The sequence below is a fragment of the Eleutherodactylus coqui genome, chromosome 6 (assembly GCF_035609145.1).
Source record: "Eleutherodactylus coqui strain aEleCoq1 chromosome 6, aEleCoq1.hap1, whole genome shotgun sequence".
NCBI lineage: Eukaryota > Metazoa > Chordata > Amphibia > Anura > Eleutherodactylidae > Eleutherodactylus > Eleutherodactylus coqui.
This window is the reverse complement of record NC_089842.1, coordinates 2,242,787-2,263,036: the sequence shown is the minus strand read 5'-3', so window position 1 is coordinate 2,263,036 and position 20,250 is coordinate 2,242,787. Positions and strand designations below refer to the sequence as shown.

Sequence of the window (20,250 nt, the reverse complement as noted above, 5' to 3'; positions counted from 1 at the left end):
CAGGTTCTGTCCAACTGTTTGTGACAGCAAGAACTCGTATTGATCTCTGAAGGGTCACGAAGGGATTCGGTAGAACAGCTAGTCGTAGGGTAGAAAATGTGTGAAAGAGCAGAAGTTTAAAGGGGTATTCCAATGCACAGGGTGTGCTGTTAGGTGCCGGACCCATCTCTGGGGGTCACACGGCCCCCGTCCACTCAGACTGCAGTGACTGGGATGACAGAAACAGCAGATTGGCTGAGGTACGCCGTTACTGCAACTCTCATAGAGGTCAATGGGAGGTATAGAAACTGTGCAACCCACCGAGCTTCACTGTCTCCGTGCCCCGCGAGTGCTGCTTCACTGTCTCCGTGCCCCGCGAGTGCTGCTTCACTGTCTCCGTGCCCCGCGAGTGCTGCTTCACTGTCTCCGTGCCCCGCGAGCGCTGCTTCACTGTCTCCGTGCCCCGCGAGCGCTGCTTCACTGTCTCCGTGCCCCGCGAGCGCTGCTTCACTGTCTCCGTGCCCCGCGAGCGCTGCTTCACTGTCTCCGTGCCCCGCGAGCGCTGCTTCACTGTCTCCGTGCCCCGCGAGCGCTGCTTCACTGTCTCCGTGCCCCGCGAGCGCTGCTTCACTGTCTCCGTGCCCCGCGAGCGCTGCTTCACTGTCTCCGTGCCCCGCGAGCGCTGCTTCACTGTCTCCGTGCCCCGTGAGCGCTGCTTCACTGTCTCCGTGCCCCGCGAGCGCTGCTTCACTGTCTCCGTGCCCCGCGAGCGCTGCTTCACTGTCTCCGTGCCCCGTGAGCGCTGCTTCACTGTTCAGGGAACTCCTATTCACTTCTCTGGGGTTATGGAAACAGTGTAGTACTCAACAGTCCGCTGTAAACCTGGCAACCTGCCAGAATCTGGAATGGATAGGTGAGTTGAGGGACCCTCAATTTCGAAAAGGGTGCAGGTCTCAGAAGTAGAAACCCGTCCAACAGACATTTATCAATTTTTGGTGCATTTTAAAAGTAATTTTTTAATCTTTTCACAACCGCATAACTTAAAATTTACATAATGTGGTCCTGAAGCGGTACGGAGCGGGCTTCAGAGCCGAGGCGGCTCCATGCCCGACAGCTATCAGTTATTAACTCTGTAGATGCCACAGTCAAAGCTGACCATACGTCTAAACAGTCAACGGGAGGGGAGCCCCTAGCCTACTGAAGGCTCTCAGGGCTACCGTGTAAAGATGCCTATCACATCCTGTCTGTGGCAACATCAAAAATCACTATATACTGCAATATTGAAGTACTGCAGTTTATAGTACAAGTGATCGGACGTTCACGTTCCCTGTGGGGACTAAGTGGAAAAAAAGCTTTGACCTTTCTTTTTTTAACAGTGAAAAGAAAATCCTGCACATTGAAGGCTGTAAAGAAAAAAGCAAGAAAGCAAGAAAACAAGCAGACAAGCAGGGCACGGGCTGCCAGATTAGTGATTTTTCGCAAAAAAGTTGAATAACAAGTGATGAAAATGACTTAAGTTATCCAAAATGGTACTAATAAGCACTACAGCTCCCCCGTAGGAGAACGAGCCCCCACAGCCCGACCAAACGACTGGAGCGAGGAGTCTCAGGACATGGGGAGCAATTTAAGAAAAAAATGGATTTACTTTTTAGAAAGTGAAACACAATAGAAAACGACATAAATCTGGTATCCGGCTAATTGTAGTGAAGCGAAGAACAAAGCTTGTCATCCTTACTGCTCTGTGACGACTGCAGAAACGAACCCTAAAAACCGTGCATTTGCATTCCCCTCCATTGTAAACGTTTTTCTCCAACGGCCGGGTCAATAGAGGCGAGTGCAATATCGCGGTGTAAGGCCTCATGCCCACGGCTGTGACGGACTCCACCAGCGGAGTCTGTCATGGCGCCCCCTTAAGACCCCATACTCCCCTCCGGATCTGCTGTGCGAGTCCCGCATGAAGCGGCCGGCAGGGTCATATTCACGCTATACTTCTGCTGTGTACAGCGGTAGTGCGACGGCCGGCTTCCATTGGCTACACTGGATGTCGGCCGCTCGTATTCCCGCAGCAAATAGAACATGCTGCGGGTTATTTCTCGCTGTGGAATTGCGCAGCGTGAACATTTCATTAATAGGTTCAATATAACCGAATAGCTGCAGTTTAACGCCGTGGATTTCCGGCCGTGGGCATTAGCCCTAAATCACAAGTTTGCTCATGAGCTGTCGGAGCGTCCGCAGCACTTGCGATAGTCTCGTGATAGACAACAGACATTTCTAATGTTACAAATGCATCGCATGCAAGTTGTGCAGAGTGTTAGGGCAGCCGAAGGCAGTGCTAAGCTCTCACTCTCGACCGGAAGGTTGCAGGTTCAATCCCCGCTTGGTTCGGGCAACCGGCTAAAGGTTTTCTCCGCCCTCCATCCTTTCGAGGTCGGTGAAATGAGCCCCCAGCTTGGTGGGGGGTAATAAATTACCTGAAGGCGCTGCGGAATAAGTTGGAGCTATACAAAAAAAGGCTCCATGGGGAAACATGGACGCTAAAAAAGAGCAAAAAGCAGGATGGGGCATGCCACAAAAATGCATGAGTGAGAACATCGCAAATGTGACGGAAATCATTGAAAAGCGCGGGTTTCATAATTCTGCGTTTTCACTCGCTCTTGCATCGTGCAAAAATTGTGCGATTTTCTTGCAAATGTCAAGGTACCCTCAGGCAGGTCTAACACGGGCAACAAAACTGTACGCTTTTCGCACGATGTGAGAGCGCATGCAAACGCAGAACATGCTTTTCAATGGCTTCCGTCACATTCGCGTTGGACATTCCCTATCTTTCTGCGTTTTGCTCTTTATCGCCCATATTTCTCTATGCAGCCTTCGGTTTATCGCATTACAACGCACGAACTTGCGATTTTCATGTGATGCGTTTTCAACATTATAAAGTCTTATAGTCTTTCACGCAAGAAAACCGCACGAGAAAAAGCGGCGCCGACGCTGTGATTTTCTCGAGATGACACGGCCAGATAGAGCGCCAACATCGCAGCAGTGAAAGCATTGCAGATGGGAAGGAAATCCTAGTACGTCGTTGGTTTCATAATCTGCTTTATTACTGAGTCTCGCATCGTGAGAACATCTTGGCGTTCTCCATCTTTCTGCGAAGTATGATTTTTTTTTTTTAATCTCCCGTTTTTAACATCAGAAGTCCCATTGACGTTCGAGATTATTCTTTAAAAAAAAAAAGCATTGCTGACGCCCAAAATCCACAAAAACAAAGACGCCCATGTGGAACCAGCCTTACAGTAGGGGCCAATTGGTGGCATTCACATACAGCGCCAGTGACCGCCGCTGTGGATTCGGGATCTCTTGTTTACTGCGGCTTTTCACTGCAGAATACAGCCTTGTAAGCAGATTGACCGCAGCTAAACGGTGACCCCTCCGCACGTTACGTGCCATTTTCTTTGTAGCAGATTTTGCAGTGGAATCGTGGGAAAAATCTCTGCAGAATTTGCACCCTGTGAGGCCGTACGCAAAAGGTGTATTCATGTCAGAGCCGCAGCCTAAAACATATTACAGTGCCCTCCCTGCCGTCACATTAATATGCACGGCTGTTCTCGTGGCTCGTTATCACATCCAGCATTAAAGGGGTTTTTCTACTTTTTATTCTTCTATGCCCCTCCCCAAACAAATTGCAGCCGCAAGAAGATAATTTGCATATTCCCTGTGCATTCTGGGAAGAGCAAAGAATCACTGCAAGCGGAAAGATTGCCGGGATTAGCCGGGTCTGGCTGCTCCCAGGACATCGTCGGCGAACGAAGTTGTACACTTAGTAGCATTTTACAGGTTATAAATCTTCACTACAATTCTATGTGACTGCAGCATGTAAAGGGTTGTCACTGCAGCATGTAAAGGGCTGACACCATCGGACCCCCGGAATGTGATCAGGGGTCCTGATGGGTCCCTGTGGAAGTCCCCTAAAGGGACAAAAAATAAAATAAAAAAAAAATAAAAAAACACTTGTCTACCTTTACTTTGTAAAAAATCAAAAATACAATCACACATGTGGTATCCGTGTGCGTCGTAATGACCCAGAGAAGGAAGTTAATACATTATTTAACCCCTTAATGACATGGCCCCTTTTTTCTTTTTTCCCCATTTCTTTTTTTTCTCCCCCCTGTTTAAAAAATCACAACTTGTCCCGCAAAAAACAAGCCCTTATATGGCCATGTCAATGAAAATATGAAAAAGTTATGGCTCTTGAGACGCAACTGCAAAACTAGTTGAAATTCAATGATTAGACCATTTTAAAAAACCTGCCCTGGTGGGCACGACAGGGTGGTAGGAAACCTGCCACTCAAGGGGTTAATACATCCCAGAATTGTGTTTGCCTTTTTGGCTGCTGCATCACATTGTTGACTCATGTTCAGTCTATGATCTATTAGTATATCCAAGTCTTTTTCACATGTGCTGCTACTTAGCCCAATTCCTGCCCAGATGTAGGACTTTGCATTTCTTCTTGTTAAATACCAATTTGTAGATCTTTCTGAATCCTCTCTCTTCCCTAGTGTTAGCTCTCCCTCCTAGCTTTGTATCATCTGCAAATTTGATCAGATTCCCCTCAATTCCCTCCTGCAGATCATTTATAACAATGTTGACCAACACTGGGCCCAGGACAGAGCCTTGTGGTCCCCACTTGATACATTCTTCCACTTGGATGTGCAGCCATTTATGACCACTCTTTGAGTACGATCACTCAGCCCGTTGTGAATCCACCTAACAGTTGCCTTGTCAATCCCAGATTTGGTCATTTTTCCAATAAATATGGTCTGAGATACTTTGTCAAATGCTTTACTAAAGCCAAGATATACTATATCCACCGCATTTCCCTGATCAACCCAGTCGGTGATTCTGTCATAGAAGGAAATTAGATTAGTCTGGCATGACTTGTTTGTTACAAACCCATGCATGGATCTGGTTAATTACTCCATTCTCATCCAAGTACTTGCATACATGCTGTTTAATAATCTGTTCAAAGATCCTTCCCGGTATAGAAGTCAGGCTCACAGGCCTGTAGTTTCCTGGATCCACCTTCTTCCCTTTTTTGAAGATAGGGACAACATTTGCCCATTTCCAATCTTCCGGGACTTTTCCTGTTCTCCAGGAATTTTCACAGATTATGGCGAGTGGTTCAGCAATTACCTCCACTGCTTCCTTTAGTATCCTAGGATGTAATTCATCTGGACCTTGAGACTTGGATTCATGTAAGTTAGCTAAGTGTTCCCTCACTATCTCCCTGCTTATAGATAGCCTGCATTCTTTTATTCCCCCAATAGCACAGGGAAGATCAGCTGATGTTACATCTACTTTCTGAGAGAAAACAGATACAAAATAGGAATTTAAAAGTTCGTCCTTCTCACCATCATTCTTAACCAATTCACCATTTTCATCCTATAAGAATTCAATAGTATGTTTGACTTCTCTTTTGCTTTTAACCCCCCCAAATCCTTTTTTATTGCTTTTGGCCTCTCTTACAAGCCTCCATTATCAGCTTTAGCTTTTTTTGACCCTTGCCCTACAGTTTCTGCAGACCGCATTATATTCTCTTTAGATATTCCCCCTCCTCTTTCCATTTGATAAACATATTTTCCTTCCTCTTTAACATGTGTACAAGTTCTGTGTTCATCCATCCGGGTCTCTTTAAATGCTTCCCGTTCTTCCTTCTTTTAGGGATTGGTAACGATTGTGCTTTGAGAATCTCATTTCACAATATTTCCCAACCTTCTTGGACATTTCTGTCCTTAAGAACATCCAGCCATTGGATTCTTCCTCTCCTCTTTCGGAGTTCATCGAAATCTGCCTTTCTGAAATCCAACCTTGAGGTCTGAGTCTTCTCAGGTCTTCCTCCCCTTGTTATCCAACATCCAAGGATACCATGATGGCTGCCTCCTAAGGTCCCAGCCACCCTTACTTCCTCAACCACTTCCTCCCTGTTGGTAAGAATTAGGGCCAAGATAGCAGATCCCCTTGTTTTCTCTTCTACCTTCTGGAAGATAAAGTTGTCACCAAGAGCCGATAAGAATCTGTTGGATCCATTACTTTTACCTGAGAGATTCCCAACAAATGTCTGGATCGGTAAATCTCCCATGATCACTCTGTTGGGCTTCTTTGAGATCTTGGCCATCTGATGTAGAAGGAGTTCCTCCATACCTTCTGCTTGTCCAGGCGGCCTATAGTAAATGCCTACAATGGTGTCCTTTCTGTTGTTCTCTCCTTGTATTCTTACCCAAACAGTTCCTACAGAACTCCCAGCTCTGAAGCTTGAATCTCTGTGGAGACGAATGTTCTCCTAACATACAACACAACACCTCCCCCCCTTTTATTAGGTCTGTTCCTTATAAATATATTGTATCCTACAAGCCTTGTATCCAATCATGTGTATCATCCCACCAAGTGTCCGTGATGCCGATGACATCATATCAATAGAAGTCTTCAAACAAAGGCCGGACAGACATTTGCCTGGGATGATTTAGTGAATTCCGCACTGAGCAGGGGGTTGGACCCGATGACCCCGGAGGACCCGATGACCCCGGAGGACCCGATGACCCTGGAGGACCCTTCCAACTCTACATTTCTATAATGCACTCCCTGTGGCACCAGTGCGCCTTTTCAGCATCATGTCATGTGACCGGTGACATCAGTGACGTCCTGTAAACAAATCACATGACCTTCTTACATAGCAGCTTGGGCCGGCTTACAGGACATCACTGCTGGCCACTGCATTTCAAGGCCTCCTATTGGCTGCAGTGGTCACATGGGTAAACTGTCATACAACCAATGTAAACAGAGACCGAGGCAGGTGAGAACAGAGAGTCTGCGAGAGGCGACTATAGTTTATTTCCTGTTTAGATTTTATTTTTCACTGCGGCCACCAAAGTTTTAGTTTTTTTAAAATCAGAAAACCCCTTTAAGGGCCTTTTACAGGAGCGCCAGTGCTTGGCGGGCCGCACCTGCAGGCATGGATGTAGCCCGGCAATTACCGCTATCACGGGTGTTTCCAGCAGGCGTATGATAGCGGCCTCGGGGTCTTTTAACGGGCAGAGTATTTGCACAAGCGGCCCTGAGATGCCGGTTCCTCTGCCGTGGCCCCACGTGTGTCTGCAGACTGCAGTGTGGAACGCTCAGTGTCTTTAAGTGCGTCTTAATATTCCGTGTGAAGGGGCCCCCGCGCGGGTCAGCTGACCGCGGGCACGTTATTATTAGCCGGTTATTGCCCCAGGAGCGGCTAGTGGCAAACCGCTGATGCATCTTTTCCGCGGGTCCAACCGTTGTTTGTTGGCTGCGCGACTCTCCGTGTTCTGCCGGCAATACGCAAACGGTACACGGCCCGACCGCTCATCACGCGGAGACCCAGTTTACATCAGTCCGTGTAAAGGGCCCTTCATATGAGTGGCGCAGTCACATGTCACGGAGACGGGATTCTGCCTGGTAAGGCTCTATTACATCTGCATCCGCGGCTCCGAACCCCGGCGCAGAGCCGCCATGAAACCTTGTGCACGCGGGAATCGATCGGACCTGCTTATAGTCGATGGCGTCCATGTGAGTCCGTAATGAGACGGATCCGTTCATCGCGGGGACCCTAACGGCGCAGAACGGAATCCCTAGCGCAGATGTGAACAGAACCTAAAGAATCAGACGCCATGATGGAATCTCAAGCAACCGGACGGCGTTCGCTTACATCAGCACTGCGGTTCTGTCCATCATGAAATAGCGCCGCACGCAACTCCATTCGTCCTAACCAAGAGCCGGGCGGACAGAAACTGAACGGACCCCTCAGCGGCCCCGGCGGCCAACGGGGGCCATTCAGCAGCGCTTACGACAGTCCCGCTGAGTCACGATTCGCCATCCCTGAATGGCGCAGGAAGCAGCGCAGATGTGAATCAGCCCTAGCAGTCAATGGGGTCGATCGCGCGCTGCTGCAGTCCACCATGTAACTTGCTGTATATGGCGCATACGTACTCCGCAGCGCGGTACAGTCCTGTGGGGGATCCGCCATTACCCTCAATGTGAGGCTTCAGCAGACGTGAAGAGATGAAACAACCGGCCGACCCGTGGGACAGGCGGGCGCCATGACACCCTCTGAGGGGAGCCTGTCAGCGCCCTGAGGGCACTCCTCCCTCCGGCTGGGAAGAGACTACAACCCCCAGCATACCCTGTGAGGGAGGGGGACTACAACCCCCAGCATACCCTGTGAGGGAGGGGGACTACAACCCCCAGCATATCCTGTGAGGGAGGGGGACTACAACCCCCAGCATACCCTGTGAGGGAGGGGGACTACAACCCCCAGCATATCCTGTGAGGGGGACTACAGCCCCCAGCATACCCTGTGAGGGAGGGGGACTACAACCCCCAGCATATCCTGTGAGGGAGGGGGACTACAACCCCCAGCACATCCTGTGAGGGGGGACTACAACCCCCAACATATCCTGTGAGGGAGGGGGACTACAACCCCCAGCATATCCTGGGGGGGGGACTACAACCCGCAGCATATCCTGTGAGGGAGGGGAACTACAACCCCCAGCACATCCTGTGAGGGAGGGGGACTACAACCCCCAGCATATCCTGTGAGGGGGACTACAACCCCCAGCATATCCTGTGAGGGAGGGGGACTACAACCCCCAGCATATCCTGGGGGGGGGACTACAACCCGCAGCATATCCTGTGAGGGAGGGGAACTACAACCCCCAGCATACCCTGTGAGGGAGGGGGACTACAACCCCCAGCATACCCTGTGAGGGAGGGGGACTACAACCCCCAGCATACCCTGTGAGGGAGGGGGACCACAACCCCCAGCATATCCGGGGGGGGGGGACTACAACCCCCAGAATATCCTGTGTGGGAGGGGGACCACAACCCCCAGCATATCCGGGGGGGGGGGGGACTACAACCCCCAGAATATCCTGTGTGGGAGGGGGACTACAACCCCCAGCACGTCCTGACTGCAGCAGAACATGGCGGCGGGTGACGGTTATGACGTCCGGCGCTGCTGGTGAGGCTCTGGCTGTCCGCCCGGCGCCATCAGAAGAGCCTCCGGCCTTCATCCCCGCCGCGGGAGTCTACATGGCTGCTTACCGACAGCACCGTCCGCCTCTCCTGCTGGGCCGCTGCCGCCTCGGTATGTGAGCGCCGGGCCGCCTCTCCTCTCGGCGCTGCCCCCTCAGCCTGTGACCGGGCCGCCGCTGCGGGGTTACTCCATGGATGTCTCCTCAGCGCTGGGCCGCCTTTCCCCGAGGAGCAGCTGAGGGTTTTTTTGCCAGCCTTCCCCCTCAGCCACAGGAGGGGATGAATGGCGGCCGGTCTGACTGCTGACCCCCATACAGCCACCCGTGTGAATGGCGGCGCTCCACGGGGACGGCCGCGTCCGCACAGCCTCGCACGTAGCGCCTGCGTTGCGCCGTTCTGCTGGGCGGTTGGATTTCAGTAATCGGACGTTTCGTCGGGGTTTTCTTCTCATGTAGCGGGACGTCAGCGGATTCCGCATCCCAAACCGCTGGTGCAGATCCTGACTGTGGCTGTCCGCTCGCCCCGCAGTCTGTAGCGGGACGTCAGCAGATTCCGCATCCCAAACCGCTGGTGCAGATGCTGACTGTGGCTGTCCGCTCGCCCTGCAGTCTGTAGCGGGACGTCAGCAGATTCCGCATCCCAAACCGCTGGTGCAGATGCTGACTGTGGCTGTCCGCTCGCCCCGCAGTCTGTAGCGGGACGTCAGCAGATTCCGCATCCCAAACCGCTGGTGCAGATGCTGACTGTGGCTGTCCGCTCGCCCCGCAGTCTGTAGCGGGACGTCAGCGGATTCCGCATCCCAAACCGCTGGTGCAGATGCTGACTGTGGCTGTCCGCTCGCCCCGCAGTCTGTAGCGGGACGTCAGCAGATTCCGCATCCCAAACCGCTGGTGCAGATGCTGACTGTCGCTGTCCGCTCGCCCCGCAGTCTGTAGCGGGCGCCGGCGGTCAGGTGATGTCACTCGATAGCGGCTACCATGCCGCGCTGACAGCGAGACGACTGCCGGACCTACTGAAATACACGGATGAAACCGGGTCCGCGTGTGCGTGACGGTCCGGGGCGGAAATACTGCGCAGTTAACCCTTTGGGGCCCATGTCCACCGCGTGAAGCGGCCGTATCCCGCAGCGTTCGGGTTCTGTTGACCCTGATGGCTCATTGTGGAATTCCACATCGCAGCGGGCTCTAATGGCCGTGGGAACCGCGCAGCCGGCTTCCATTGTGGTCAGTGTAGCCCACTGTGAGCACGGCGGAAGTATCACATGATTACGCGGCGACGCCGCATCGTGCTGTACTGTGCACCGCAGCGGCTCGCTGGATGGGACCCTCACGGCTGATCCGGAGAGGTGAGTATGGGGTCTCTGGGGGGCGCTGTGTTGGACTCTGCTGCGATATTCCGCTGGCGCAGTCCGTCACGGCCGCGGGCATGAGGCTTACGGTAATAATCGTTATTTATATGGCGCCAACATAGTCCGCGGCGCTTACAAGGTGTGTGTGGGGGGGGGAGATGTGTGTAGGGGGGGGGGGTGTAGAGATATGTATGTGTGGGGGGGGGGGGGGAGAGATATGTATGGGGGGGGTTGTGGAGATGTGGGGTGGGGGTGGAGATGTGCACGGTGGGGGGTGGGGGTGGAGATGTGCACGGTGGGGGGGGGGAGATGTGCATGGGGGGGGAGATGGGCACGGTATGGCGGGGTGGAGAGTGAGGGATGCTATACACGGTACTGGTGCATCTTACCTCCACCGGAGGCGCGCACGGTTATAGGGTATGCCCAGGTGATGGGCACATCTGCTCGTTGGCTGGACAGCTCTCCAGAGACAGATATACTGCCTGTCCCATGGAGAAGCTCACACGTGTCTGTCGGAGTGCCCCCGCTGCTGCGCTCACACAGCCCTGATCAGCCGGTCCCGCTGTCAGTTTCTCCCACCGCCGCTACGCTCACACAGCTCTCTGCCACCGCACTGACATGTCCGCTCCTGTCGCCCCAATCATCCGGCCCCGCTGTCGCTCTTATGGCTGTGGTCCAGTCCCATCCACCACAGGCACTGTGTATGCCAACCATCCCCCTGAGAACTGCTGACATGTCTTCCTCTTTGCCAGAATCCCCCCTGCCGCCGTGCTGACCCATGGCTCCGCCAAACTACCATGTCTGCTAGTGGGGATGAGAAGGAGTTACAGCCACCGGAGGGTGAGGGGCACAGCCTCTGGTGGAGACAGCTGGACTGCTTCAGCAGTGTGCTGCCCTATATTGTGGGGAGTGCTAAAGCTGCAGCTTCTGTGCGGACCGCTGTCAGCATGCCGGTGTCACTACGGCACGGCTGCAGGAGCCGGCCAACCAGCCGCATGCTGATAAAAAAAAAAAATAAAGCCTGTCCTCAGGGCACGGTGCACCAGCCTCCAGAGTTCTCGATGTGTTGCCCAGCCAGCCAATCACCAGTTGTGGGTGTGTAAGGGCGCCCACCCCATGTCTCCACCCATTCTGCTGGTGGAGACTAGATGCACCAGTACCGCTATAGACAGAGACAATGGTCAGGCCGTATAGTGGTTGAACTGCTGTGACTGCAAGGGCAGTTGATGGTGGCTGGCAGGGATTGCAGTCAACATGCTCCCTGACCTACTATCAGGGGGGTACAGAGGGGTTTGGTTTAGGAGATGTGGTATGCCTTTCTGAAGAGGTACGTTTTTAGAGCACGCCTTCAGTTTTGTGTCAGAGATTGCTTGGATAGTTTGGGGTAGCGTGTTCCAGAAGACCGGTGCTGCTCTGGAGAAGTCTTGGAGGCGGGAATGAGAGGTTCGGTATGAAGTGACGCTTAATATGATTTTGTTAATGGTGAGGAGGGCGTGGGCTGGGTGATAGGTTGAGATGAGGGATACAATCTAGGGCGGCGCGGTGCCGTGGATGAGGGATACAATGTAGGGCGGTGCTGTGGATGAGGGATACAATGTAGGGCGGTGCTGTGGATGAGGGATACAATGTAGGGCGGCGCTGTGCCGTGGATGAGGGATACAATGTAGGGCGGTGCGGTGCCGTGGATGAGGGATACAATGTAGGGCGGTGCGGTGCTGTGGATGAGGGATACAATGTAGGGCAGCCCGGTGCTGTGGATGAGGGATACAATGTAGGGCGGCGCGGTGCCGTGGATGAGGGATACAATGTAGGGCGGTGCAGTGCTGTGGATGAGGGATACAATGTAGGGCGGTGCAGTGCTGTGGATGAGGGATACAATGTAGGGCAGCCCGGTGCTGTGGATGAGGGATACAATGTAGGGCGGCGCGGTGCCGTGGATGAGGGATACAATGTAGGGCGGCGCGGTGCCGTGGATGAGGGATACAATGTAGGGCGGTGCGGTGCCGTGGATGAGGGATACAATGTAGGGCGGTGCTGTGGATGAGGGATACAATGTAGGGCGGTGCTGTGGATGAGGGATACAATGTAGGGCGGCGCGGTGCCGTGGATGAGGGATACAATGTAGGGCGGTGCGGTGCCGTGGATGAGGGATACAATGTAGGGCGGTGCTGTGGATGAGGGATACAATGTAGGGCGGTGCTGTGGATGAGGGATACAATGTAGGGCGGCGCGGTGCCGTGGATGAGGGATACCATGTAGGGCGGTGCGGTGCCGTGGATGAGGGATACAATGTAGGGCGGTGCGGTGCCGTGGATGAGGGATACAATGTAGGGCGGTGCGGTGCCGTGGATGAGGGATACAATGTAGGGCGGCGCGGTGCTGTGGATGAGGGATACAATGTAGGGTGGCATGGTGCTGTGGATGAGGGATACAATGTGGGGCGGCGCAGTGCTGTGGATGAGGGATACAATGTAGGGCGGCGCAGTGCTGTGGATGAGGGATACAATGTAGGGCGGTGCGGTGCTGTGGATGAGGGATACAATGTAGGGCGGCGCGGTGCTGTGAATGAGGGATACAATGTGGGGCGGCGCAGTGCTGTGGATGAGGGATACAATGTGGGGCGGCGCAGTGCTGTGGATGAGGGATACAATGTGGGGCGGCGCAGTGCTGTGGATGAGGGATACAATGTAGGGCGGCGCAGTGCTGTGGATGAGGGATACAATGTAGCGCGGTGCAGTGCTGTGGATGAGGGATACAATGTAGGGCGGTGCAGTGCTGTGGATGAGGGATACAATGTAGGGCGGCGCTGTGGATGAGGGATACAATGTAGGGCGGCGCTGTGCTGTGGATGAGGGATACAATGTAGGGTGGCGCTGTGGATGAGGGATACAATGTAGGGCGGCGCTGTGCTGTAGATGAGGGATACAATATAGGGGGGCGCTGCGCTGTGGATGAGGGATACAATGTAGGGCGGCGCTGTGGATGAGGGATACAATGTGGGGCGGCGCAGTGCTGTGGATGAGGGATACAATGTAGGGCGGCGCAGTGCTGTGGATGAGGGATACAATGTAGGGCGGTGCGGTGCTGTGGATGAGGGATACAATGTAGGGCGGCGCGGTGCTGTGAATGAGGGATACAATGTGGGGCGGCGCAGTGCTGTGGATGAGGGATACAATGTGGGGCGGCGCAGTGCTGTGGATGAGGGATACAATGTGGGGCGGCGCAGTGCTGTGGATGAGGGATACAATGTGGGGCGGTGCAGTGCTGTGGATGAGGGATACAATGTAGGGCGGCGCAGTGCTGTGGATGAGGGATACAATGTAGGGCGGCGCAGTGCTGTGGATGAGGGATACAATGTAGCGCGGTGCAGTGCTGTGGATGAGGGATACAATGTAGGGCGGTGCAGTGCTGTGGATGAGGGATACAATGTAGGGCGGCGCGGTGCTGTGGATGAGGCATACAATGTAGGGCGGCGCTGTGCTGTGGATGAGGGATACAATGTAGGGCGGCGCGGTGCTGTGGATGAGGGATACAATGTAGGGCGGCGCTGTGGATGAGGGATACAATGTAGGGCGGCGCTGTGCTGTGGATGAGGGATACAATGTAGGGTGGCGCTGTGGATGAGGGATACAATGTAGGGCGGCGCTGTAGATGAGGGATACAATATAGGGGGGCGCTGCGCTGTGGATGAGGGATACAATGTAGGGTGGCGCTGTGGATGAGGGATACAATGTAGGGCGGCGCTGTGGATGAGGGATACAATGTAGGGCGGCGCTGTGCTGTGGATGAGGGATACAATGTAGGGCGGAGCGGTGCTGTGGATGAGGGATACAATGTAGGGTGGGGCGGCGCTGTGGATGAGGGATACAATGTAGGGTGGGGCGGGAGAGAGAGAGAGAACACACACACACGACTTTCCCCTTGTGATTCCACACGATCTGCAGCCTCATCAACAAGCGCGGCCCCCCCCCCCCAGGTTTTTTCGTGATACAAATGCCCAGTACATTTTGGACGTTGCCCTACCCCCCGTTCCTGCTGCCGTTTGCAGATTGCGCAATTTTTTTTGTAAATCTTTACTTTTTCTGCGCCGTCGCTAGGCGATTATGTGGAATCTGTGACCGTTCCACAATGTCAGTTGCAGTAGGGCCGCGGGGCGGACAGCTTTCATTGACTTCAATAGTAAGGGTGGAATCGGCCCTAAAATACAATTTTTTTCCTCCGCTTGCAGGAATCGCAATTCGATTCTGTAAGTGTGCAGGAAGAAGCGATTTTGGTGGGATGTCACCATGTGTAGAGCGGACAACGGGGTCTGGTGGAGGGATGTCACCAGGTGTAGAGCGGACAACGGGGTCTGGTGGTGGGATGTCACCATGTGTAGAGCGGACAACGGGGTCTGGTGGTGGGATGTCACCATGTGTAGAGCGGACAACGGGGTCTGGTGGAGGGATGTCACCATGTGTAGAGCGGACAACGGGGTCTGGTGGAGGGATGTCACCGGGTGTAGAGCTGACAACAGGGTCTGGTGGAGGGATGTCACCGGGTGTAGAGCTGACAACGGGGTCTGGCGGGGGGATGTCACCGGGTGTAGAGCTGACAACAGGGTCTGGTGGGGGGATGTCACCAGGTGTAGAGCTGACAACGGGGTCTGGTGGTGGGATGTCACCATGTGTAGAGCGGACAACGGGGTCTGGTGGTGGGATGTCACCATGTGTAGAGCGGACAACGGGGTCTGGTGGAGGGATGTCACCGGGTGTAGAGCTGACAACAGGGTCTGGTGGAGGGATGTCACCGGGTGTAGAGCTGACAACAGGGTCTGGTGGAGGGATGTCACCGGGTGTAGAGCTGACAACGGGGTCTGGCGGGGGGATGTCACCGGGTGTAGAGCTGACAACGGGGTCTGGCGGGGGGATGTCACCAGGTGTAGAGCTGACAACGGGGTCTGGCGGGGGGATGTCACCAGGTGTAGAGCTGACAACGGGGTCTGATGGGGGGATGTCACCAGGTGTAGAGCTGACAATGGGGTCTGATGGGGGGATGTCACCAGGTGTAGAGCTGACAATGGGGTCTGATGGGGGGATGTCACCAGGTGTAGAGCTGACAACGGGGTCTGGTGCTAGGGCGGTCACCAGGAGTAGAGATGACAATGGGGTCTGGTGGGGGGATGTCACAAGGGGTAGAGCTGACAACGGGGTCTGGCAGAGGGATGTCACCAGGCGTAGAACCGACGACGGAGTCTGGCGGAGAGATGTCACCAGGTGTAGCGCTGACGACGGGATCTGGCGGTGGAATGTCACCACGTGTAGAGCTGAGAACGGGGTCTGGTACTGGGGGGGGGTGGGGGGGTCGCCAGATGTAGAGTTGACAATGGAGCCCGGGGGGATGTCACCAGGTGTAGAGCTGACAACGGGGTCTGGCGGGGGGGGATGTCACCAGGTGTAGAGCTGACAACGGGGTCTGGCGGGGGGATGTCACCAGGCGTAGAGCCGACAATGGGGTCTGGTGGGGGGATGTCACCAGGCGTAGAGCCGACAATGGGGTCTGGTGGGGGGATGTCACAAGGGGTAGAGCTGACAACGGGGTCTGGCGGAGGGATGTCACAAGGGGTAGAGCTGACAATGGGGTCTGGTGGGGGGACGTCACCAGGCGTAGAGCCGACAACGGGGTCTGCCGAAGGGATGTCACCAGGCGTAGAGCCGACAACGGGGTCTGGCGAAGGGCTGTCACCAGGTGTAGAGCTGACGACAGGGTCTAGTGGTGGGATGTTACCAGGTGTAGAGCTGACGACAGGGTCTGGCGGTGGGATGTCACCAGGTGTAGCGCTGACGACGGGATCTGGCGGTGGAATGTCACCACGTGTAGAGCTGAGAACGGGGTCTGGTACTGGGGGGGGGGGTGGGGGGGTCGCCAGATGTAGAGTTGACAATGGAGCCCGGGGGGATGTCACCAGGTGTAGAGCTGACAACGGGGTCTGGCGGGGGGGGATGTCACCAGGTGTAGAGCTGACAACGGGGTCTGGCGGGGGGATGTCACCAGGCGTAGAGCCGACAATGGGGTCTGGTGGGGGGATGTCACCAGGCGTAGAGCCGACAATGGGGTCTGGTGGGGGGATGTCACAAGGGGTAGAGCTGACAACGGGGTCTGGCGGAGGGATGTCACAAGGGGTAGAGCTGACAATGGGGTCTGGTGGGGGGACGTCACCAGGCGTAGAGCCGACAACGGGGTCTGCCGAAGGGATGTCACCAGGCGTAGAGCCGACAACGGGGTCTGGCGAAGGGCTGTCACCAGGTGTAGAGCTGACGACAGGGTCTAGTGGTGGGATGTTACCAGGTGTAGAGCTGACGACAGGGTCTGGCGGTGGGATGTCACCAGGTGTAGCGCTGACGACGGGATCTGGCGGTGGAATGTCACTGCGTGTAGAGCTGACAACGGGGTCTGGTACTGGGGGGGGGGGGGGTCCACCAGGTGTAGAGTTGACAGTGGGGTCCGGGGGGATGTCGCCTGCTGTAGAGCTGACAACGGTGTCTGGCGGGGGGGATGTCATCGGGTGTAGAGCTGACAACGCTGTCTGGGGGGGAGATGTCACCGGCTGTAGCGCTGACAGCGGGGTCTGGCGGGGGGATGTCACCGGGTGTAGCGCTGACAACGGGGTCTGGCGGGGGGATGTCACCGGGTGTAGCGCTGACAACGGGGTCTGGCGGGGGGATGTCACCGGGTGTAGTGCTGACAACGGGGTCTGGAGGGGGGATGTCACCGGGTGTAGTGCTGACAACGGGGTCTGGCGGGGGGATGTCACCAGGTATAGAGCTGACAACGGGGTCTGGCGGGGGGGGGGGGGGGGGGGTTTGCGGTCACCGGGTGTAGTGCTGACAACGGGGTCTGGAGGGGGGATGTCACCGGGTGTAGTGCTGACAACGGGGTCTGGCGGGGGGATGTCACCAGGTATAGAGCTGACAACGGGGTCTGGCGGGGGGGGGGGGGGGTGTTGAGGTTACCGGGTGTAGTGCTGACAACGGGGTCTGGCGGGGGGATGTCACCGGGTGTAGCGCTGACAACGGGGTTTGGCGGGGGGATGTCACCGGGTGTAGCGCTGAGAACGGGGTCTGGAGGGGGGATGTCACCGGGTGTAGTGCTGACAACGGGGTCTGGTGGGGGGATGTCACCAGGTATAGAGCTGACAACGGGGTCTGGCGGGGGGATGTCACCAGGTATAGAGCTGACAACGGGGTCTGGCGGGGGGGGGGGGGGTGTTGAGGTTACCGGGTGTAGTGCTGACAACGGGGTCTGGCGGGGGGATGTCACCGGGTGTAGCGCTGACAACGGGGTTTGGCGGGGGGATGTCACCGGGTGTAGCGCTGACAACGGGGTCTGGAGGGGGGATGTCACCGGGTGTAGTGCTGACAACGGGGTCTGGAGGGGGGATGTCACCAGGTATAGAGCTGACAACGGGGTCTGGCGGGGGGATGTCACCAGGTATAGAGCTGACAACGGGGTCTGGCGGGGGGGGGGGGGGGTGTTGAGGTTACCGGGTGTAGCGCTGACAACGGGGTCTGGCGGGGGGATGTCACCGGGTGTAGCGCTGACAACGGGGTTTGGCGGGGGGATGTCACCGGGTGTAGCGCTGACAACGGGGTCTGGAGGGGGGATGTCACCGGGTGTAGTGCTGACAACGGGGTCTGGAGGGGGGATGTCACCAGGTATAGAGCTGACAACGGGGTCTGGCGGGGGGATGTCACCAGGTATAGAGCTGACAACGGGGTCTGGCGGGGGGGGGGGGGGGGTGTTGAGGTTACCGGGTGTAGCGCTGACAACGGGGTCTGGCGGGGGGATGTCACCGGGTGTAGCGCTGACAACGGGGTTTGGCGGGGGGATGTCACCGGGTGTAGCGCTGACAACGGGGTCTGGAGGGGGGATGTCACCGGGTGTAGTGCTGACAACGGGGTCTGGAGGGGGGATGTCACCAGGTATAGAGCTGACAACGGGGTCTGGAGGGGGGATGTCACCGGGTGTAGTGCTGACAACGGGGTCTGGAGGGGGGATGTCACCGGGTGTAGTGCTGACAACGGGGTCTGGAGGGGGGATGTCACCGGGTGTAGTGCTGACAACGGGGTCTGGAGGGGGGATGTCACCGGGTGTAGTGCTGACAACGGGGTCTGGCGGGGGGGTTTGAGGTCACCGGGTGTAGCGCTGACAACGGGGTCTGGTAGGGGAATGTCACCAGGTATAGAGCTGACAACGGGGTCTGGCGGGGGGGATGTCACCGGTTGTAGCGCTGACACCGGGGTCTGGTAGGGTAGGTCACCAGGTGTAGCGCTGACAACGGGGCGTGGCTTGGTATTTATTATTCATTCATAATAGAAATTTGGCCTGCAACACCAAATCAACGCCCAACCACACCGGCCTGGCAAACTGCTGATGAGTTCTAGGCCCCAGCCCTCTGCCAATCTATTGTAGTCATGACGATAGGCCATTAATTCACCGGACAGCCCCTTTTCTGGGTGCTTTCATACAGGATGGTGGATTTTTGCAGAAATCTTTGCACCAAATTCTGGATGTGATTTTCATGTGGAATTGAATGGCCAGGATTGTATCAGCAATCAGCATTTAGACCTGTAGATTGTGATGGACTATTCCATAGTGCCCTGCGGACCCTTCCGTCCTGGGCGAGGGCCCCGAGGACCATGCATCCCCTGGGCAGACCGGCCCCCAGAATCACACCGAGGCTCAGAAATATAAAGAGCTTTAATTTTCCTAGATTCTGCAAATGGTAAAACAGTTATGAAAACCAAACTGGACGCAGCGGGCCCGGAGGGCAGCGGGCCCGTCCCTGGGGGCCGAGAACTTCTCCGTTATTACACTTTAGAAAAGGCCAGATTTTGTTTTCAATATTCAACAGTCATTTACATCCTTTATTACAACCACAAAACCCCGACCCTCCGTCACCAAGAGGGGAACCCCTAAGGAATCGCTGCTGATTGCAAGGCGGTTTAGCTTTGGCAATGAAGGATACATTCACCCCCCCCCCCCCCCCCCCCCCATACCAGGGGCGGCAGGAGTTCCAGGCAATGCTTGTAAACCCGTTCCCATCTCCCCGTTCCCAGGGATCGTTTCTGATGCATCATGGGGATGGGCTTTCTAAAATCCGCTCGCCTACAATAAACCATCTGACTGCGACCACAAGTGACCGAGGGATCAAACTGCTACCCCGCACTTGTGAACAGCCCCCTAGAGGCCTGGAGAGCAGCGTGTACTAAACCCCCCTAGAGATAGGCACACCGGCTGGGGCCACCGGGGGCTGATGTACAGCGGACGGCCGGCTGCACCCCCTGATGCCAATCGTATCCTATATTCCTGTGCAGAATTCACCGCCTCCTTGAGGAGAGGCGAACTGCAGCGGAAACTGCGACAAAATTTGCACCCCGTGGCACTGAGTTCTGCACCCCGTGGCACTGTCCCTGCGGGTTTAGTGCGGACTTTTTCTGTAGCTTGTGGAGCAGATTTTTAAAATCTCATCCCCTTTGCTGCTAATGTAAATGCCGGGGGATCTCTGTTTGGAGGGTCCACATGGACATTCCATAGAAATCCACCCTGGCTGGACCCCCTAAGTGCAATAGAACAAAACCCGTTAAGAAAAAGGAGCAGACATAAAAACCCAATAACCAAAAAGCAGGAAAAAAGTTACTTGAAACCATGAAATCAACGGCATACGTGCAACAAATAAATCTACCTCTACCACTGTATTAAAAGGGGATTCCCTCAGAATGGGTCATCAATAGCCAAGTGAGTGAGGGTCTAGCATCCAGGAGCTCAGCCAATCAGCTGTTCTGGTGTGTGGCACAGGAAGCAGACTGCTGTACACGCTGCAGTGGCACAGAATG

The 20,250-nt window shown here is 55.4% G+C and overlaps 1 protein-coding gene across 1 annotated transcript in view; it reads right to left on the bottom strand.

Moving 5' to 3' along the window:
- The window catches only part of SLC37A4 (solute carrier family 37 member 4), a 69,491-nt gene extending 60,130 nt beyond the window's left edge, over window positions 1-9,361 (bottom strand). The window contains exon 1 of the mRNA XM_066606057.1: window positions 9,097-9,361. The gene's annotated coding sequence lies outside the window, so the exon portion shown is untranslated. The remainder of the gene's footprint in view (window positions 1-9,096) is intronic.
- Between the last annotated feature and the right edge of the window lie 10,889 nt (window positions 9,362-20,250).